General features: G+C 50.1%; 1 long non-coding RNA gene across 2 annotated transcripts in view; it reads right to left on the bottom strand.

Moving 5' to 3' along the window:
• LOC112915596 (uncharacterized) overlaps window positions 1-23,035 on the bottom strand; it is a 120,819-nt gene that overhangs the window by 18,666 nt on the left and 79,118 nt on the right. Inside the window, exon 1 of one of the 2 annotated variants that reach the window (XR_003234112.2) lies at window positions 10,297-10,432. The exons of the other annotated variant lie outside the window; for it this stretch is intronic. This is a non-coding gene — a long non-coding RNA (uncharacterized lncRNA). Of the gene's footprint in view, window positions 1-10,296; window positions 10,433-23,035 lie in introns of those variants that run through there. 2 annotated transcript variants of the gene reach the window in all.

The following is a 23,035-nucleotide window of genomic DNA, read 5'->3' as shown; positions in this document are numbered from 1 at the left end:
TATTGCCTTGGGTAGGAGACAAAACACTTCAAAGAGAAGACAGCATGAAAGTAGAAATGCGTGATGAGGAATAAGAAGACAATTCCTTGAATCTGTTCAGAGGGAAAGAACATCCTAAACTTTTTCACACCCCAGGAGGGGTGGCATTCGTTGTGAATTAGACCCGGAAATTCCTAGCAAGTGGGAGAAAAGGACATGTAGTGGTCTACAAAGGCCCAGCGACCACGGAACAGAGAAAACGTGGATATTTTAGTTGCGGGGGTCACTGAAAAAAGCGAACCCTATGGTTTGCAAAAATCTGTCATCCCAGAAGTGAATGAGACGCCACTTTCTGGGTACTAGGAAGGCACAGAACACTCCTTGTACCCTAAATCCCAAGCCTGCACCATCTTTGGAAAAAGGAAAGGATTGAGAGGAAGGAGACAGGCCTGAATTTGATTGAATTTTAACCCAATCAAAGCTAAGAAGAATCCAGAGGGGCCATAAGTTTATTTTGACTGGCAAGCTTTGGTTTCCTGACATCAGTGGAAATTTAGGTTGCTTATAGGAAAATAAAATTCCTTTTTTTTTTTTTACCCTTAAGTTTATGACTATGAAATTCAGGCAGCATTACAAGTAAATAAAGAAAAGCCATGACTAAGCTTATGATAAGCTTAAGATCTTGGTTTCTAAATACATTTCCTAATACAAGGAGCCAGAGCTTCTTGGAGAAATGACTGATTTAAGATCTGAGCAGGAGGGTTCAAGGTGAGTCCAGGATATATTATTGTGCCAGAAAGCAAGAAAGCTTTCCAGGATTGATGAGATAATGTCAAAAAGACACTGAAACCATATTGGAGGGGCTCCCATAGTCCAAGATATGACAATTCAAGCATCAAAAAGAATAATGATTGCATTTGATTGAAAGATATTCAACAAGCTCATGAGTTTATAATGATATTCCAGAAAGAAAAACCAATAGAAAAGTAATCTGTCATCATTTACGACAGCTATTAAATCAATTCCTTAAAAATCAGTTACTGAAGGAAAGAGCTAATTTATCCCAGCTTTCCAATAAGCATTTATAGTCACTAAATGCCCTGGGTTAAACAGGAAAACTTTATAATAATGACAATTAATTATGTATAAGGAAGGACATAAATGGACATAAATGGCTTTTTGCAATCTTTGATGAAATTATTTATTTAAATGAGAATTATCAATGGCTACTGAAACCATGTGATGAACTGCTGATGAGAAACTAGACATTCTTATTGTGGCAAAATAACACCATGAAGATTGCTTTCTGGTCACAAGGAGGAAAAAATGTAATTTTACCACGGAAAAATCAGAAGGTCATCCACTTGATCCAGTGGCCACGCTCTAAACCACTAACAGTATACTAGATGATACTTTCTTCTACCGTATGAAGTATCACTGCAACGTCATCCTGTTGGGAAGGTTCAACTTTCATCTAATAAAACCTTTATAGTTGAATTTCTCAATTACAGAAAATAGAGTCTGGAGCAGAACTACCCAGAAGAAGTAAATGTTGCCACATATGTTGTTTAAAGTTTTTCGAGTAAGCATACTTTAAAAAAGTAAAATGGAACAGTAGAATTAGTTTTAGTAATTAATACATTTCATCTCACCCAACATATGCAAAATACTATCATTTCAGCATGCAAATTGATTGTAAAAAATGGTAATTCATAATAAAAAAATCGATGCAATAATTTGTATTTTTTTAGTGGTATTTATCATGTCTTCTAAATTCAGCGTGGATTTTTACCCTATAGCACACCTCGTGCAGACTAACTACATTTCAAATGCTCAATAGCCAGCAGCTGCCGTGCCAGACCACACAGGGCTAGAGGGATGAAGCTAAACACCGGGACGGTTAGTTCTCTGCGTCCCTTGGCTAAGCTATCAAGTACGTCGTTTTTAACCAAACACCAACCTGGGTGTTGCTGGGGAGGTATTTTATAGATGTGGTTACACGTACGATCACTCGACTAAGGAAAGGAGATGGTCCTTGATCACAGAGGTGGGCTCATCCAGCCAATCCAAAGGCCTTGAAAAGCAAAACTGAGGTTGCGGAGAAAGCTCCTGCCGACCTCCTGGCCGACCAGCCGTGCTTTAGGTCACACTCTTGCCAGCCCCACAATTCCATACACCAATCCCAAGCGTTTCATCACGTACGTACACGGGCGTGCACACACAACACCTACACACAAGCATATCTCTAGCGGAACGAGTCTTTGTTAACAAAGTTTTAGCTTAATGTTTAACAGAGTTTTAATGCATGATCAACTGATTTAAAAAAAATTTTTTTAAACAAGAGGGAATCTAAAGTGTGATGCAGTTAACTCCCTGCAGACCAGAAGGCACTCCACGTCCAGAGTGTGGCGGCCAGCGACCGGAGTCCTCGGGACATGATGCAGATGATTCAAAAATGTGAGTTTCCCTACTTTGCCCACGTTTCCACATGACGTGCTGGGACAAGCGCCGTGCCTCAGAACGACTCTTCCAAATCAGCTATCAAACCAATATTCTGGCTTTCCGTATTGTTTTCTTAAGAGTGCAGATGTCCTGGCCAAGTTACAGTGTGTTCTTCCCCAAACTCTCCCATACCACTAAAACGACAAGATATTTTTCTTTCCTTTCCTGTCATTAAATTGTAATCCGGCGTTGATGGTCTTGCTGTCATGGTTACAGTATTACTATGGGGACAGTCTATGCATCTCCAAAGAAGAAACCACCACCAGTCCATGTACGACACTTTATTGAGATCCTCTGTCAGAAGTAGAAGGTGAGCTTATTTTATCGATATGAATTCTAAATAAATACTCACGTACCTACCACGTCCTCTGCTCAGGGCAGGGCAGAACCAGAACGTGCCCGTGACATGCGCAGCATCACCTGCCGGGCAGCTGTGCGGCACCCTGCAGAGCTCTGTCCCAAGCACCGTCCTCTCCGAGTCTCGGGCGACCCCAGCGGGGCAGGAGGACAAGGATTCAATCCATTTTGTGGATGAGACGGTGGCAGGCCGTGCCGCAGGCCCCCCCAACACCCACTTCTGCCCCCGCCTCGGCTCCGTCGCTGACGAAGTCCTGGTTGTGTGGCAGAGGGAGACGGCCCGGCCTAGCCCAGGTACTTGCTCTCCTCAGCCCAAAGGCTGGGCCCAGGAGCCACAGGTCAGACCATGACTCACGGGGACGGAATCTGCCGGCCTCTGGGCAGCTTCTCTTGTACGTGTGTTGGGTTTTGCTTAAAGGAACTGACCCGGCTATCTCTGTCCTCACTCTCCGTCTTGCCTTGGACGTGAAGGCGAGGGCGGGAGCTGCCATAGCCGTTGTGTGATCCGGAAGGAAAGGCCAAAAAACAAAAACACAAGACAACCCAGGAATATTTGTTCAGCAGCTTACGTCTGGACTTTACTGTGTAAAAATATAAGCCCTTATAGGATTCAAAGACTGCGTGGAGTTTTCTGCTACCTGCAGCCAGTTGGACTCTCAACTGAGGCTGAGACTGTTTAAAAGGGGCATTTCCAAGAGGCATGGATGAGACCCACTGAAGACGATTATTCTTTGCACTTTCCAAAAATTGTCTTGTTCATTCAACAGACGACAACCATTATCCAAGGGTTACAAATTGCCGCTCTCTGGAAAGTACACAGATGAGTGGGACACAATGCTTCTCCCTGATACAAGCCGAGTCTCAAACAAGTACAGAGAGTAGATGTATTATGGGAGAACCTGTGGGCCAAACCGAGCCAAATCCAGGTTCTGATCTTTGGTGTAGATGATACTTGGGCAAGACTTTGAGTATAAAGAGATTTGCCAAATAAAAAGGAAAAAGGTAGTTTTAGGCTTAAAGTTCAGCAGAAGAAAGGGTGGAGCTAGAAGTTGTTCTGTGTCGCTTCTGTGAGCTTGAGCTTGAGTTTCTCCTGAAAAGCAGAGTCTGAGGCCACAGCTTGCATACATGTAATTTATTTCGGGACATAACCCAGGGACTCTGTGTAGACGTCTGGGAGGAGTGAAGCAAGAGCAGGGGAAGAACCAAGACAAGGGTGAGTTATCAAGTGTGAGCCTCCTTTGCTGGGACTCTTCAAGGATACACAGAATTATCTACCCAAGGGCTAGAAAATGGGGGCACGAGCCCATCCGCTCTTATCTTCCAGAGGTCAAGGGTTGCCCCACGGATTCTTAACCATTGTGTACTTTCTCGTTTGGACGTGGGCTAATGTTGAGAGACTTCTCAACAGCATCTTGTCTTCCTTCCAGAAAAGTCCTGGAGCAGAAGATAAGAGATAAGGGGAACAGCTGAAGCACATCGTTAAGTGATGCCTATGGAAGGCTGGTCTCTGCAGCAACAGTTAGAATAAAATGTTTGCCAAGAGGATCTGAGGCCTGGCATGGAAGGTGGTCTGATACACTGGGATACGGTGGAGTTGGAAGGGATCATGTTTAGAGAAGAGACTAGAAAAGTAGACTGGAACTTGATGAGAGAAGATCTTCAATCTTTTTTTTTTTTTTTTTCCTTTTTAGATGTTAAGTAGTCTCTACACCCAACATGGGGCTCGAACTCATGACCCTGAAATGAAGGGTCGCATGACTCACGCACTGAGCCAACCGGGCGCCTCAAGGCTTGGAGTCCCCATAGAAGGTTCTCAATCCTGGAGGTGCTCCTCCCCTTTAGCGGGACATCTTAGGGCTTCAGAAGGCTCAAGGATCCAGAGTAGCTTAGAACCTTCCATGCTGAGTAACAATCAGAGTGGAGATAAGAAAAATACTGGGTTGGAGTTCATATTTCCATTTTTTTCTGATTGTTAAAGTTCCATGGTTTTGGAAGGTACAGACGGGAAGGCCTAGGTCAGAGGTGCACTTGAGTGATGAGCCTCTGGTTAGCACCGTGCCATGCAGCCCGGGGCATCCAGGGGTCTCCGGTGGAAGCCAGTGCTGGGATCCTACTGCCACCCTCACTTGGCGCTGTTAGGGGCTGGTCGTGTGGACACCTCTGTACACATCACTTTATTTTTACATGACTCCAGGCATTAAAGCTAGTTTCTGCTTAACTGAACTAAGGCTCTTGCGTTCCTCGAATGTGCTCAGATTTTCCCTTTTCTAGGGGAAAGCACATCCCCTAGAAAGCCCCAAGTTTATGGTTGAAATTGAGGCCCTGGCAGGTGGGCTGGTGGAGACACCGCAGTCTTCCAGGGCCCACAATTCCTGCGGGGGTGCTGCTGGCTGCGCGGAGGCTGAGTCCGGGGTGGGGGGAACGCGTTACCTGAACACCCCACGGGAAGAAGTTCGGGTGAACCCAACTGGTACAGCTAACTCAGGCTTCAGTCTCACGGAGGCCTTGCTCTCTCCTCCAGCCCAGTGCGTTTGCTTTTTCCATTGTGAATAGCTTGTGTCAGGAGGCTGGGGCGGTTCCAACACTACAGATGCGAAAACTCTAGAACCGTGCTGAGGGCCATAAGATGTTTACACGACGGGGAACCGAAGCACAAGACCAGGGGCAGGGAGCTGAGCGCGGGGCCCTGAGTCCCACCTGCCCCCACCCCCGTATTGTTACTCACGCGGTGGTCGCTCTGCTCACATCGTAAGGTAGGTGGGGGTGGGGGCAGTCCCCTGGATGTGTCAGAGTCCCCAGAGTGGACGCCCACTCAACAGTCAAAGCACATTACATGGTTTCCTGCATGTAAGCCACACAACCCTCTGGAAGGGCGGTGGTGTTACCACCCTCCCCGCACAGGCAGGCACGCTGAGGGCCAGGGCTGCGGCCTACACCAGGGCACCGCGCCGTTAACCACGTTCCGCCTGCGTGTGCGCCGGGAGGGCAGCGGAAAGGGACAGACCCGGGCTTTCCTACCACAAAAATCGTGAGGGGCTGGGGAACGACTGCTTTAACACAACTTGACCGCACAGATGAGGAAACCGAGACAAAATGAGGCACCTGACATGACTGCTTGTGAGATGCAAAGGCCTGGTCCACTGCACAGAGGCCCCGGGGAGGCCCACAGCCCAGGCCCCGGAACCGTGGGTGCCGCCCCATGTCGTAAAACAGGACTGGCGGGTGTGATTCTATCTGCGAATCTTGGGAAAGGGGTGTTATCCTGGAAGGTCCACACGGGCCCTGAATGTGATCCCTGGGGTCCTCAGGGGAGGGAGGCAAGACGTGCAAAGCGAGGAGGAGGAGCACCGGAGGGGGAGGAAGGCAGGCAGCCTCCGGGAGGTCGAGTGGGCAGGGAAACGACCGCAGCTCAGAGCCTCTGGAAAGCGCCGGGCCTCCGGGCCCTGGGAGGCCGTGCACCCGTGACCCCTCGAACCCAGGGGGACACACCTGTGGTGCGGGAAGCCACTAAATCGGCGCTGACTTGCCGCAGCGGCCGGGGGCACCTCGACTCAGAGGGCTCCCTGCAGGCTCCACATCTGGTTAAGCAGCTGGCTTGACCCCTGTTCGGCCAGTCGATGCTCCGTCGCGTTAACTCGAGGACCACGAAAATTTCTTTCCTTTCAAAGATACGCTGCGGTTCGCTTGTTCGTAACCCAAGTTCACCTTTCCCCTGATTTTCCCAGGGCCTGATGTGCATCCCTGTGGCTGCACAGTTGCAGGAGGGGACACCAAAATCGCCGGGGCGTGTTCCCTGGAGAGGACGTTCCTCCGTTAGCCTCCCGTTAGCCCGCTGGAAGCCGTCTGTGCACGTTCCATGAAGAGCTGATCAGAAACCAAACGGGGTTCATTCACATCCACGGTGCCTTCGTTCAGGCGTTCATTAAACCAACGTCGTACCAAGCATCCACCAAATGTCACGAAGTCAAGCCAAGTAGGGGACCAAATGCTAATAGAAGTGACGCCTGGTCCCCGAGGCTCCTCGGCCGTGATAGCGACATGGCCTCTTCGATTTCACGAGGCTGCTGATGTAGCCTTTTTAAAAACGGAGATACGAGAAGCATGTTTGTTTCCCATGTTAAATAGTCAGACGCAACAAACCAGAGCTTTTTTTATGCACACACATCGGCGTGACACGATCGTGCTCTCCACGCGCTAAGGATGAAATTTATAGACTGCACTATCTCAGGGGGCTCCGTGAGGCAAGGGGGTCCAGTGACGGGCCCAAGCTTAAAGTCGCAGGATGAAGGGCATCTGGCGCCAACCCACGCCTCATCTCCGACTCCTTGGGCACGCGTGTTTGCGGACAAGGTCAACTTCTTAAATTTGCTTCCCTGTGCGTATGGGAGGCCTGGGCCAAATAGTCCTTTCTGACCCCAGTTTTTTGTTTTTGTTTTTGTTTTTGTTTTTACCATTGAATTACAATAAACTGCACACACCCTCACCAGTCATATAGTTAACTATACGCAGACACAACTCTTATTTGTGACCATAAGCGAGTCAGAACCACTGATTTGCATCGACTTTGAGTGGAAATAAACATACATCCTTTCTAGGTCCTTCATTCCAGAGCATTCCTAGAGGGCGTTTGCTGGTGGATGGTCTAGCATTGCCGAAGATTTAGGACCAAGCACGTCTTAGAAAGAAATCCCCGACCCTGGGGTTCAGCAAGTCTCAAGAGCCTGGGTCTGGAGGCTCTGGGCCTCCCCAAACTTCTCCCCTGAAAACAATATCTCACAGACATTCTAAGCTGATAAACGTTCGGTTTGTGGCTCTTGCTATCTGTGTCCAAATACTGATGACGAGGAGAAAAACACAATTAAAAAGACATTTAAAAAATCCTCGGTTTGCCATAAATTTAAGAGTCAGAGAGCTCTTTGTTTCACACAGACTATTTTTAGACTCCGTTGGCAGGCCATATGGATGTATTTCTAGTTCTTTATTTCTAGTACGGTTTTTATTAAAGAAGAAAGCCACAGATTAACGCTAGCACTTTCAAATCGGGGCAGATTTCAGTATCAGCCATTTAGATGCTCCCAGGATGCTTTCAACACTCTCATTTGCCCACATGGGGAGAAAAACCGTTTCTCTCCCAGTAGCACCTTGCATCCACACCTGCCTGTTTAAAATGAGCCATACAAAAGAGGAAGTGCTGATAAATTTGGGGCTGTCTAGACAAGTATACCAACGTGCCATGTTGGGCTGCTCGTTGCCATGGCAATAAGCAAATAAGCTCTCACAGCTCCTCTAAATAGTGGGTTGTGGATGCATCCCTCACAATAGCCAATTTCCCCTCCCCTGAAATGGGGATTGCCACAAACAACCCAACGAACTCTAAGACATGGAGTCACGAGAGGGAGAGGCAGGCTCCCTGCGGGGAGCCCGAGGTGGGACCCGATCCCAGGACCCTGGGGTCAGGCCTGAGCCAGAGCCAGCGCTCCACCGCTGAGCCCCTGGGTGCCCCCAAGGGCCTTTCCTGAATGATCATTACCCTTGGCAAGCCCGGCCAATGCTGCCAGTGGCCCCGGGTGTCTCCAATCCCCCTCCACGGCTGCCCAGCTGCAGGCTTGTGTCCCCCAGATGCCCTTGTGGCCAGTGCATGCGGCTTGCCAGGTCGGCCTTGCCCGTTCCCCCCCGCTCCCCGCTGCCTGAAGGTGAGGGGCTGCCGGGAAGCCTCTGCAGGTGCAGACTCTTCTCGCCCAAGCCTCGCAGGGTACAGAGGGGCCAAGAGCTCTGCGGGCCCCCAAGGAGGGCTCTGCGCCTTGGTTACCTGCCATCTCATCACCTCCCAACCGTCACACTGGGAGGTAGCACTGCAACCGGTTGGGATGCTGCCTCTGGCCCAGGGCGTGACCCCGGGTCCCGGGTTCGAGTCCCACGTCGGGCTCCCCGCATGGAGCCTGCTTCTCCCCATGCCTGGGTCTCTGCCTCTCTCTGTGTCTCTCAGGAATAAATACATGACATCTTTAAAAATAAAAACAAAGGATTTCACTGTCTGCTTTTGGGAGGAGGAGGGCCAGGCGGCAGGCTGGGGCGGGCAGCCCCCCACCGCTGAGCGCCACCCTGTTTTGCCGGGGGCAGTCTCAGCAAGCACCCTAAGTAATCACACCGTCTCTGCGTCACCGGGCGGGGTAGGGAGCCAGCTGGTCCCCATGAACTGCTGGCCGTCTCGGTGACAGGCTCCCCTCCCCGATCACCCCGCCCTCCTGCCACTCCTGCGACCAAGCCCCAGGGACTCGCTTCCCTGGACTGTCTGCTGTGGCGGGGATGGGAAGGCTCCGTTCCTCACGGTTTCATTCAGTGTAGAGACGCTCAACTTCACATTTGAGCCGATCCTCGGCTGGACCACGTTGCCCTCATGTCTCCAGAGCACCATGTCCCTTGCCCAGGTGACGTGCTTCCCAGCCACTCACTTCTTCAAGGCAGCAGCACCTTCCCCCCTACTCTGAGACCTCAGGATGAACATGAGCTTCTCCTCTCCTCCGTCCTTCCGCTCTCACCTGCCCCGAACCCTCGCTGCCCTGGTTGGTCTCAAGTAACTTTGGGGTCTGTTCTTCTCCCCACGGTTTGGTGACTATTCCATTCGGTCCCGTGGCCAGGGCCCTAACTTCCACTGCCGTCCTTTCCTGTCCCGTCCTGAATATGCAACATTGCTGACCATTTCCTAAATCTCGGTTTTCCCCTCTCCTTCCCCAGGAACTGAGGGCTTTGTCCCACCAGGCCCAGAGCGGCGCCCTGAGAAGCAGCAGATGTGACAGCAGGAATGGGGGCTTCGGCGTTTCCGGAACAGGGCGCGCTGACCGCCAGGTGCGGGGCCTTGAGCAAAGGCATTTACCACCGGAAGCATAAGGAGTCAGGTGCGTAAGACAGAGACGGTAAGAGTGCACACTTGGGAATTGCTGCGCCTCAAGTGGGTGGGGAGGGCGTCATTGTGATGTTGGCCCCAGTGACCTAGGGAGTCGCCCACAGTGACCCTTACCAACGCCTGTGCCCCAGGAGCAGCCTCGGCCTCATTCGCAGGACATGCAGGGTTTGCACAGGCCCCGCGAGACCCTCCGGCCGCCTCTCCGCGGGACGGCGGGCCTCCCTGGCCGCTCACCCTAACCCTACCCAAAACCTCCCTGGGGGCCGCTGGCTTGGGAACCCTTCTCCACCATCTCCTCGTTTGCCACAAACACAAGTTCCCCTCGTGGGACCAACACAACCCGGTGCGGATTCCGGCTCACACGGGGGGACGTTGGTTTGGTCGCTGTCCGGGCGCTGGTGCAGCTCCAGGCCCGCTCTCTGCCTCCCTGGGCGGCCCACCCACCTGCTGCTCCCTCGCTGCCCAAGCCCCAGGACACCCTGCGGCTCTCGCGTGAGGCCACCCCCCCACCCCCTCCACCCCCTGCCGCCCAGCAGCCTGTTCTTGTCGTGCACCTGCTGCCGCCTGCGCTCCCAGAGCTGCTGAGGTTGCCAGGCCTGCACTTCTGCGTTCCCGTGCTGTCGCCTGTGCCTCGTACTCCAACATCCATGGGTCAGGGAGGAAACCCCCTCGATTCCCTCTGCTCTGGCCTGAACAGTTGCTGCTGTCGGTGCAGGTCATGGGCCAGCGTCAAGGCCCTGACACCCGTCCTTTCAGCCCCCCCCCCAATGTTGGCAATGCGGACTGCATGCCCCGCGTCTCCTAGGACTGCCTAAAGCTGTCTCCTAAGGACTGCCCCCGCAGAATCAGGCCGCCTACTCAGGTGCTTCCACTGGGAGGAGCAGCCCCGGGACAGGAAGGGGGGGTGCGTCAGGTTCCTTCTCCCAGTGGCAGTGGGGGGGAGGGAGGGAGGGAGGGAGGGAGGGAGGGAGCCGAGGTGGTGCCACTTCCCTCCCTCACACGTGTTGGCTCCCCCTCAGCGACAGCAGCTCCCCCAGGGGGCTCAGCCTTGCGGCCCTGGCTTCGTGCCTGTCCCTGGGAGCTCGGATCCACCTCCGTGCACATCACAAGACACTAAGGAAGTGCCTTCCCCGAGCCTGGCCACTGGCCTCTGGACGCAGGACCCACGGGAGGCCTTCGTGCTGGACGCTGCAGGGGCGGATTTACTGGGCCGGTGACTTAGCAGGTGCTTCTCCCTCGGGGAGCGAGGGAGGGGGCACAAGGGGAGAGAATCCCCAGCGGCTCCAGCTCGGTTCCATCTCACCACCCTGTGATCATGACCCGGGGCGACCCCGAGAGTTGGATGTCCCCCCTTCGGACACCCCCCCATCCCGATGCCCCAGGAAAGTCCTCCTTGCAGCACGATGCTCCCTGGGGCGGCGGGTGCCCTGTCCCTGCAGGGCCCGACAGGACAGACCGATAGGACGCAGGCTCCAACATCGGTGCCAGCTGTCCGCTCCTGTGTGCCCTGGAGCTAATCCCTCCCTGGCCGTGCCTGGCCCCCCGGATCCCCACCTGGCGGTCCCAGGACAGCCCCCCTGTCCTTCCTTGGGGCTTGAGGGCCTTAGAAAGGCCAGCACACAGGGGGCCCAAGGACACTGTGGACTTCAGAACAACGGATCGAGCTTGCTTCGTCGTCACGGTGAACGTACCTCGTGGTCACAAGACGTCGAGGTTGCAGGGGGCGCTGAAGGTCGTCGGGCCTTCCCCGCACCCCTAAAGCCACCCTAAGAAGTGCCATCCGTTAGTCAGTTTTAAAAAAGGTCTTTAACAGAAACCAGCACTTAGGTTAGTTACTATTATCCTGGTTACTATTACTCTTCCTTCCTTTGAAAACAGTAACCTTTTTTTTTGCAATATTTTTTTGACAAAGGTTTTTTTTTTAAAAACAAGGTTCCAGTTCTTTTTTTTTTTTTTTTTAAGATTTATTTATTTATTTATTCATGAGAAACACAGAGAGAGAGAGAGAGAGGCAGAGACACAGGCAGAGGGAGAAGCAGGCTCCATGCAGGGAGCCTGATGTGGGACTTGATCCTGGGTCTCCAGGGTCACACCCTGGGCTGCAGGCGGCGCTAAACCACTGCACCACCAGGGCTGCCCTTAACAAAGGTTTTTTTGTTCTTAAAGCCGGGCGAGCACCCAGGCCCGCATGCCATGGGGCAGAGTGGCCCCGACTTGGCGGATAGAGCCTCGTGAGCCTGCGGTGTCCGCGTCTGGCCTGGCCGTGGAGCCGCTCGCTGTGCCCAGGGTTCAGCCCCAGATGCTCCTTCTGGTTTGGCGACTGAGGCTGCTGCTTTGCTGAGGCCCCAGGACGCGGGACAGCCCAGTCCATGTCCTCCGTCCCCGGGCCCTCGGGGAAACCATGCAGGACACGGCCTGGCTCGACGTCTCGCTGCCCCGGGAGCCACAGAGGCCAACAGCCGAGGAGGGTTGTTCCCCCTCTTCCTTCTCAGCGGAGGATCCAAGACGGAACCCCGCCTGCCCAGCCACCCAAGGCACAGACAAGGGAGGACAGCTCCAATACAGGGGCGCTGCCCGCGACGGGGATGCGTGTGACCCACAGAGGGGCGCTGGCCCACGGTCTGGGAAGAATCGTCCCGGGGCGTCCACCTGAGGGGCGCAGCAGCCTTGCGGCTCAGGGCGAGCGGGAACACAGAGGGGGACATGGGGGCGGGGACATGGGGTGGGGACACGGGGCAGGGACATGGATGGGGGACACGGAGGGGGACACGGGGCAGGGACATGGATGGGGGACACGAAGGGGGACACAGAGGGGGGACACAAGGGGAGACAGAGGGGGACATGGGAGGACACATGGGGACATGGAGGGGGACATGGGGGGACACGGGGGGACAAGGAGGGGAGACACGGGGGACATGGGGAGACACGGGCGACATGGAGGGTGACACGGGGGGGACATGGGAGGCACGGAGCGTTGTGCGGCCCAAGGCTCAGGTGGCAGGTGCACTGCCTTGAGGGCCTCTGGAGGCCCAGCTGCAGCCCTGCAGCCTTCCCAGGTTCAGTTGCTCCACACAGGTGACCCCAGGAGATCTCGGGGCCCTTGTGCCCCCATCACCTTCGGCCTCCAGATTCCCTCGGGGGCTCCCCGAGCTGCGCTAACGTTCAGGAAATACTCCTGATCTCCAGGGAACCATCCGTCTGTCCGCCCGTCAATCTGTCCAGTCGCGTCAGTGGCACCTGAACACGGGGAGCAGCAGACGAGAAAGAGCAAGCGTGGCCACCAGCCCTTTGCAGAGAGGCCAGGACCAGCCACCAGCAACCAGGGTAAGGAGCCGCCCTCGCACCCCTTCCCACAAGCACCCACTCCCGTGCCTCTCCCTGCAGCCTTCCGGAACTTTCCGCACCCGGAGAGATGCGGAGAAAGCAGGCGGCACTGTGCTCGCACTGTGCTCGGATTGCGGCGTAGGTGCGACCACACCACTTGCTTCGGCCGCCGGCCTGCTTCAGCAGCGGCGGGGGCCTTGTCGGCCTCTCCCGGACGCGCCTTCTTCTTTTACAACATTTTATTTCATTCAATTCAATGAACGCACGCTGTGTTCTTGGGCTCAGGGGTAGAAGTTAGCGATGCAGGAGCCGCACTGCACAGCCGATGCCCGTCACCTGCTGCCTCCCTCCGGCCGCCACCAGTGACCGTCCCCACCAGGTCGCCTCCTCCTGCTCGGCCACTCGCTGTGCTCCACAGTCCACAACGGCTGCTGCCCCCACGCCCTGCTGCCGGCCGTCCAGCTCACTGCAGTTATTCCATGAACACAAATGAAAACTGGTCTAACCGACACCCTGTGGGGACGAGCGAGCGCAGGCCTCTCGGACAGACGGACGGACGGACGTTAGTAAGCGGAGCTGCCCAATCGGTGCGTGAGCAGTGGCTTTCACATTGGCTCCTCCGTCGTTCTGGGAAGCATCTTCCCCAAGTGACGTGCCTGTGGGGCGTCCACCTCCTCGGCGCCACGTGGCCTTAGGATGAGAAGGCCCCGGGGGGGGCTCAGCGCATCCACCCGGCCCCCCTCATGGTGCTGGGACCCTGCACCTGGGTCAGGAGGACCTCCCTGCAGCCCGGCCCCACGTGCGTGACGGGAACAAGCCTGGCTCTGCGGGCAGCAGCCCCAGGGTGACAGCACAGTGGCTGGCACTCAGGGGCTCCTCCCAGGAGCTGTAGACCTTCGGCTCGAGGGGCTTCGAGCTTCTTAACCAAAGGGTCTCCCTCCCCACCTCCCAAACCAACCCGTGAGTCAGGATTTTTCCAGACCCAGAGGTTAAATGCCTGCTGGGCTCATTTAACTCACACTTTAGATTCCTCCTCTGAAGTGAAGCCAGCAGGGCCCTGACTGACAGGCCGCCAGGGCCTGTTTGTAAGACAGTTTTTGCTAATGTAAATAGCTGACTGCAAACTGCAACATCTAAGAACCTTCAGGGGATTTGAGGACACTCCTGGAGGAGGCTGACTTCACTAATACTGCAGAAGCCAACACCTTGGCCACAGGCCGCCCCGAGCCCGCACACAAGGCCATCCCTAGGGGTACCGAGCGCAGGACAAACCGTCCTCCTCCCCCAGTGGTGCTTTTATGCAGGTAAAATCAGGCTAAAATGAACACCAAAGGCAGCATGGAGGGGGAAAGAAAGGTGAAAGTAAATTATTTGTAGCTCAAAAGATGTTGCTGAAAAGACAAAAAAAAAAAAAAAAAGGAAGAAAAAGAAGAAGATCTAGTGTTTGGACTGGTTGGCTGCTGACTATTCCTGCTTTGAACATACAGGTCTCGTCTACGGCTAGGTTGTTGTAAGTTTGATACCAGCTTCGATATCTCAATCTCGTTGCTTTTGTTTCTGTATGTTTCAGTGTAGTCTCTTTGTAATTTGACTTCAGATTTGTCTATTTATAGACACAGGCTAGTTGAATTTTGCTGCATGATGATAAAACACAGATGCAATAGGAAATTTCCGCAGAATCCAAAGAGCATGTGCTGGATTTCCAGATGGGAGCTGGCCTGCACCTTTTCCTGGAAAGCAGGGTTGAGATTGCCAAGAGTAAGCCTGGGAGTCTTTAGATGCAAATGACTGCTGGTCAGCCCTGCATTGCAGGTCACAGAGGTCACTACACCCAGAAGTTTCTCTGGGCAGGAACTTGGCTAGGCCCCGGGGCCACGGAGTGCAAAGCTGTGTGGTCCTGGCTTCCCCATAAGCACAAGTAGCATGCGCTATAGACAAGAGCGTGGAATCCCAACCGAGAGCACAATGTTGGTTCTTCGGCCTCCAGTATGGTCCTCCCTCTCTGAACTAGCACCTTAAAATTAGTATCACAATATTTAGCAGTTTGGGAACAATTGAGCAGATACTTAATCCTCCCTGGGCCAAACTCTAGTAGCTTCATATGATTTGGTCTAACCAACCCAAGAAGCCTTAAGTCTCTGGAGTGTGTGGATCGGACATTATTCTATCTTTGCTGTGTGTTAGGGTGCGGGGTGTGAGGCAGGGGAGCATTAACAGTATCTGATCACTAAACTGTCTTTCTTGGGGCAAAAGCAGTTCCTTGAGATGAGCTCTCTTCACTACACTCTGAAAGATAAACTCCATGAAGGGACAGATTTTTTACTATCGTGTTCATCATCAGGTCCCCAGGTTCTAGAAAAGTAAGTAAAATGTAGTAATAACTCGACAAGATATGTATTGAATGGAAAAACAAATGAATGCATGTGCTGTTTTTCATTGTCCCCCGGAAGGCACCAGAGAGGACATGAGTAGCTGCCCACCTTCCCGTAGCACAGAACTAGCAGTACAAAGTGACCATAGCCACCGCCCCAAGTGCAGCCCCTTCCAATACCAAGCCTGGAACCAAATGCAAAGGACGGGACAAAAATGATCCGTGTGGTCCTCTACTATTTCAATCTACTTTACAACATTTTAAAAACACTCACTTCCCAGGCTGCAACACCTAAAAATGAGAAAATGACTTGGAGCAACGGCTCTCAAGAGAGGTCCCCAGAAAGAGCAGCACTGGCATCACTTGTTAGGAATCCTATCTTCAGGTATGACAGCAGACCTACTGAGTCAGAAGCTCTGGAGGTGGGACCAGCAATCTGTGTTTTAATGGCTTTCCAGGTGAGTCTGATCATGCTAAAGTTTAAGAGTCACGGACCCGGAGTCCAGCACCGTCCCTGTTTCTGTACCCTCCACCCACAACCCATCCCTGCAGAGTGAGGTTCTCTCAATTTTCTTCCTTTTTACCTCCCTACCTGCATGATCTGGGTTTTCCGTGGCCCAGGTCTTTCCAGACAAGTCCAGATTGCCTGGTTTAGTCCCCTTCTGTACGTCCTGAGAGCCCCCGGTCCAGCTTTTGTCTGCGAGGAGCAGGGTAACACTCACGAAGGGTCTCTGGATAAAAAGCTTTAGCCAAGTTCTTAAGACTTCAGGAGTTAACGGGGGCTTGGAAATTTTACTTTCTGAATCATCCATATTACACACCTGGAAAATGGATCTCAAAGACACTAAATTACTTAACCAAGACCAAAGACAGTGAAAAGATTAGAACTCCTTCTGGTCAGGTAGCCAGGCTTCCCCTACAGTCACTGCCAAATGCCCTCCCTCCCCATCTTTATGCTCACGATGTGTATTTCTAAGAGCATCCAGCACCAACAAGAGAACACGGAACATTTTTATGTCACAATGATTTTTACAAAAACCTCCAGCTTCATTCCCCTTTCCCACCAAGAGGCCTTCAACAAAGTAGAAGGGTACACACAGATGAGCAGCTGAAGACCTGGTCCTGAAGAATAAATGACCAAGTCAGGAAAAACTAAGTTCTATCTCCTACTCCGCAGCTCTGGGGGAGGAGGAAGGGGGAGTCGATCCTGCCACCCCCATGCCTCTGATGACATGAGCCGACACAAAATGTGAATTCTTGGAGCTGGAAAAAGATGGGTAAAGGAGGTCATTTTTGAATACTTTGGATTACAGCTTACATAGCATGCTCCCTTATCTCTCGCCCACCAGAAAGCCCTTATTTATCTAAAGAGGAGTCATTTTGAGCAAAGATTTTAATCTTTAGCTGGTAGTTACCAAAAAAAAAAAAAAAAAAGAGAGAGAGAGAGAGAGACAGACAGACAGAGAGAGAGACTCTGTAGCGCTAGGTGGACACTAAGTTCCGGCTAGCCAAAGAAAATCTTAGGCACAACTGCAACGTTGCAGCTTAAGAGCTATCCATAGAAAGGGAAATGATAACAAGTTTAGACAGGAGAAACTGCTTTCAGAATGAAAATTTTTGCCAAGGAAAAAAGGCATATTTGAGTCAGAGATGAGAATGTGCCAGGCAGCTGTATCCCACAGCATCTCCTCTTGCTGTTTAGTATAAATTAGGAAACTGGAGCTCCTTAGAGGCCAGGGGAACGAAGCGAGGAGGACGGGGCTTAAAAGGGCAACGCTAATGGGCTCACAGACCTGCTAGGGATCCAGAGCCAGGCACAGCCTTTCCCCCTGCTGGCTCTCTCCCCTCCCACCCCACCATACCGGTTGGTATTTATTTTTCCAAGGACTGCAAGAGGAGGTCAAGCCCGGCCATGCTGAAAACAGAATGGTTCCAGGAATCTTGCTGAGAAGTCCAAAAATATCTACCACCCCACAGGCAACTTTATCTGCCCAGTATTTTTTAATCAGGTCATCCGACTACTAACAGTTGCCTCGTAATGTTTCTTAGGGCAGTGAACATAAACCTAAACTAATTCAGTATCATGTGAAACATTTTTATTAGTGTTCTTACTTCTCATCAATTTGGCTCTGTTGGCTCACCAAAATTTCTTTCAGATTTCAGGGCTTTGGGCTAATTTACAGGGCGGGCCAATACTCTGGAGCCTTACTTTTGACTCTCCTATTACATGCAAGTTGCATAATCATGTTGTAAGTGAAAAATGATGTTGTAATGAAATCCTTCTAGGACTTCCAGGAATAAACTTTCTTGGATGGGGTCTAAGATGAAATCACCTACCACTAAACTCAAGGCTTAAAGCAACTATTTCAAGGCCCTGGTGTGACTGTGTGTGTACTTGCAAGGTAGGAGGACACTCCCTTTGGGTTCTCTGTCTCCCCAATGATGCCATTGTCTTCGTTAGACTACACCAAAAACCTTGGCATCCCCTTTGATGGCCTCTTCTTATCACTTATATCCAACTTTTCACCGGGACCTATCATGTGTTTCCTTGAGATATTTCTTTCATTTAGACCTCCTTGTCCATTCTATTTGCACATTAATCATGGGTCTCATCAGAGAGTCCTCAGATTACAGCATAATAGCCTAGCTAGCCACCCAGACTCCAGCCTTTCCCTCCTTCAATCTGTGCTAAATTCAGGTTCCAGTCTGTATACAGAGGAAAAAAACATTTTGCCTATTTTCAAGGGCAATATCCAATAAGGTTGATATTCTCTATTTTATTATTTTTTTTAAGATTGTATTTACCCATTCGTGAGAGACACAGAAAGAGAGAGAGGCAGAGACACAGGCAGAGGGAGAAGCAGGCTCCATGCAGGGAGCCCGACATAGGACTCGATCCCAGGTCTCCAGGGTCAGGCCCTGGGCTGAAGGCGGCGCTAAACCACCAAGCCACCCGGGCTACCCAATATTCTCTATTTTAAACTATATTTCGTATTCATCACCCAACATACAATAGACATCATTTAAAAAAAACAAAGTGAAAAATTGTTGTTAGGAAGGAATAGGATAATTCAAATGAAATGCCTTATGTATTCAGAAGCATTATACCAATGTAAAGATTTAAAGGAAAGAAAAAAAAAACCTTTCCGAAACACTTGAGAGACATTTGTAACATGCTTGTGCATAATTTTATGGTTCACTGCATATAAAAAATGTCAACAATGAATGCTCCAGACATTGGATCAAGATGGTGCTCTGAGAATGCACTTCTGCCCTAAATCCCTAAATGTGACAGAAAAGAATCTTAAAATCCTCAAAACAAAGAAAAAACACCAAATGATGAGGAATCCTTGAAGAAAATGGGTAGGAAAAGAATAAGGGAGAAAACCACAGTCTAGAACACATAAAGGGTACCGCTCTGGGTGCAGGAAATGTCAAAGGCACCCTAAGATCCCAAAGCTTTAGGTACAAAGACCAGGAAGTACTCCTGCGGCAACTGCCATGGGCTTTGGGTTCTGCTTTTGAAACAGCCAAATGTGCAGTGTTCCCTCTTTAACCTCTGCATGGCTCAACCAGGGTGGCTGCAGAGATGTTTGCCTCCAGGTTACGGTACAGGAAGCTTGGGTCAGAAAGGTGGCAGTGCCGCTGGTAGCCACCTGATACACAAGGGGGAATGAAGGGAGTGCTAGCACAAGGAGAAACTAGCCACAGACCTAGAATTCTCAAGACAAGCGTCATCTCAGTGAAGTCTTTGATTTCCCCAGGGCTAGGGAGGCTCCATTCTCTTCTGTGCCCATGGTAGCTTCTACCAATCTCCCTTATACCAGTTACATTGCATCACATTTGATAACGGAAAGAGCCATAACATAAATGGCATTTATGATTAGATTTCAGACCTTTCAGAACAGGAACTGCTACATTGCTACAGAGTACAACATGAAATGCTTTTCATTAGGTTTTCTCAGACTCTAGTCTAACATGACAAACAGGGCTTACAATCTGTTAAAGACGACGGACATAAAACAACCCATTGCATAATTGTTTGTAATTGTGACAAGTAAACAAGGAAGACAGTAAAAATCAAGAGACCACCAGTGTAGCTCATCTTCTCCAACAAAGAGGGAGGTGAAAGCAAAGTAGGCTTGCTAAGGTAATCAAGAGGTTATTTGGGGCAAGAGAAGACAGACTTAATACTTTGATATTGATTCTAAGAGCAATTGAAAGTTTTTAGTCTAGGGATGATATCATCTTATTTGCAATTATAAAAGATCACATTGGCTTCTGCGTGGAAATAGAGTCAAAAGAGGCAAGAATGGCCCTTAACAGACCAATTAAAAAGCTGTGGTAATATCCAGGTGAAACTGGTGGCAGTTAGGTGTAGGGTGATGGTAGCAGAAATTGATAATGTTGAAAACCATAAGAAAGGGTAAGAGTTAAAATCAAGGTGATTTGGTTATTAGGTTAGAGAGTGAATGAGAGAGAACGATCTCCTGATCTCTCTTTGGTGTTCATGTCATTCATTGAGGTCAACTACACTAGAAGAAAAATAGATTGAGCTCAGTTTTTTATATGCTGAAGGAGATACCCAGAAAAGGCATCACTGAAGTAGGCAGTTGGGTGCTAGGGTACCCAGGCTTGGAAGTCAGAAAAGAGGTCCACGCTGGAGGTGTACATTTGGAAATTGTCTCTTTCCAGATGGTTGAAGACTTGGGAATAGATGAGTTTGTTTGTTTGTTTTTTTTTTTTTTTATTTATTTATGATAGTTACAGAGAGAGAGAGAGAGGCAGAGACACAGGCAGAGGGAGAAGCAGGCTCCATGCACTGGGAGCCCGATGTGGGATTCGATCCCGGGTCTCCAGGATCGCGCCCTGGGCCAAAGGCAGGCGCCAAACCGCTGCGCCACCCAGGGATCCCTAGAGAGATTATGAGTAAGAAAAAAAGGCGGCCTAGGAATAAGCCTTAAGAAACTAACCTTTAGAATCTGAGGCTAGGAGAATGAGACAATAAGTCTGAGAAATGGTAGAGAAGGGAGAGACTATGAGTGCAGTCCCACTGAATCAAGGCAAAGTGAGTATATCAAGAAGCAATCATAATGAGCAGCAGTTGGTGATGAACAGTTGAAAACGATAAAGACCTTATTCCAGTAATCTGTTGTTCCTATCCAAGGTGGATCATACATACTGCCAGCTTTTAGCTGGAAGCTCAGTTGGGACTATCACCTGGCTCCTCGGTTGTTCCCCATATATGGAACACTCCATGAGTCTGTTTGGGTTTCCTCACGCCATGGCAGCCTGCTCCAACAGCCAGTATTCCAGGATATAGGGAGTCTCTTGAGGTCTGAGCTTGGAAAATGGCTCATCATCTCTACTATATTCTATTGGTCAAGTAGTCATGTTGTTCACCAAGATTCAATGGTACGGGACATAGATCACAACTTTTGAAGGAGGATCGTCAGAGAAATCATGGCAGCTTAGTCCACCACAGACATCGATATTTGACATGTACACTCTATTCGTTATAATATGTTTTATAAGCAGTAAAGACTGGCTATAACCTAAACATTCATCATTGGGATCCTGGTTAAGTAAATTTATTTAAATTTATAAAGTTAAAAACTATGTACTCATTAAAAACACTGGGGATACTTTTAATACAATGTTATGGAAATATGGCCATATTAATGGGTTAAATCTTTTTTTTTTAAAGATTTTATTTCTTCATGAGACACACACACACACACACACAGAGGCAGAGACACAGGCAGAGGGAGAAGCAGTCTCCCTGTGGGGAGCCCGATGCAGGACTCGATCCCAGGATCATGCCCTGAGCAGAAGGCAGACGCTCCACCACTGAGCCACCTAGGCGTCCCAGATATTAATGGGTTAAAAAGCAAAGATTAGAGAAGGTTGTATGGAGTGCTACCATTTGTGTAAAAGGAGGAAAATAAAATGCACTTATATTTACTTGTATATGCATAAAACACATATAGAACATGCATTCTCCATGGGAGGATATCACCCCGAAGGGGGCAAAAATGAGTTCTTGGGTGGGAGGAATCTTAATCTTTTTATACAAAAAGTACAGTTAGATGGTACAAAAACATATACACTATATCTGCATATTAAAATTTAAATGACGGGGAGATAATCAGAGGAAAAAATGTCTTCAAAGGCTCCTTAGTGAATTGATGAAAAAAGTTTGAGAAACACTAATCTAGAATATAAAGAAATGAGTTCAAATGGTTGTCTCCAAGAGTAGTCATGGGTTACTGGGGAAAGGAAGCAATGAGAGCAAGAACATTCAAGGTGTACTCCTTCACATTGATATTAGAATCATGGGAAGATAATATCTACCAAAATTCAAATTAAAAATAAAATTTAAAATGAGGCTATCCATTTTATTCATATAATATTACTAAGTAGGAGCTCTTTCAACATATATCACAGTATATATAAATCATACACTTTAGAAAGTCTAGTCTGGGCAAAGAATAATTTCACGCAGCTATCTTGAGTGCTCAAAAGGGAAGCTAGTGAAGGGACATTTTATGCAGAGCTTTAAGAGTCAGTTATTATATCTCCAAGGGAAACAGTCTTGAAAGACACGTTGGTAGAGGTACCTCCTTCATTGTGAAGGGACAGAGAGCATGTTCCACCCCAGGGGTGTGAAGGACCACTGGAGTTTTCTAAAGTGTTCTCTTCTTCACACTCCAGGATAGGAGAAGCAGCTCTAAGATCTAGAGAGGCTGATGCAACAGCAACAATTAAAAGTCTTCAGCAACATATAGATTTGGGGGAAAAATGGTGCCATGTGCCGACAGCACAATTTACACTACAGAAGAATGTGGCCGTGGTTAATGTTTGGCAATCCCCCTGTTTGGCTCACCCATACGGAATATGGTGAATAACATGAATAAACATGTCCTTGCTGTCATCCATGCTCCTTAGCGCTGAAAATCCACACTGGGTTGTAGCTCTTCAGCGGCTAAATGGGCAGGGAATGGGCAACACTACACTTGACCCTGGCATGTGGATGGCAGCATGTAACACTGGGAGCTGGACCACATCCTAGGGAGGGATTAGCTCCGCCCAGTGTTGCAAGCAGCAGCCCGTGACACCGGCCAGAGCGCTGCACTGCCACCGGGACAGATGGAAATGATAAGGAAGAGACTTGCAAGCAGTGAACAGTTAGGGCTTAGCCTACTACTGACCTTGCAAAACAATGGCTATTTTGTACTAGAGTTCGTATCTCCCTCCAATGTTCCCAACTGGTATTGATGAAGCTGATTTAATAGCATAGAAATTCCACAGAGACTACATGGGTATGAAGCCCTGAAAATACAAAGCACACTTAGACCCTCCGTCATTTCCCAGATTTACTCCCAGGTCATTCGATGCGCGGTTCTGATCATAACTGTCTTTTAGAAAAGATTGTGAATACATGTGGCGCAGCCAAAACCATAAGTTCTGTTCAACAGTGCATAAAAGCTAACGCTGAAAAGCACTGTGGGGATACACAGCCACTCCCAGCCAACTTTGGATGCACTCCATTGCCTTGAAATATAGAGCTCTCTTGTGGGTTCTCTATGGACGCTCAG

Source organism: Vulpes vulpes, chromosome 14 (assembly GCF_048418805.1).
Source record: "Vulpes vulpes isolate BD-2025 chromosome 14, VulVul3, whole genome shotgun sequence".
Classification (NCBI taxonomy): Eukaryota; Metazoa; Chordata; class Mammalia; order Carnivora; family Canidae; genus Vulpes; species Vulpes vulpes.
Note: the sequence above shows the minus strand (reverse complement) of the source record. Positions and strands in the feature narration are given on the sequence as shown.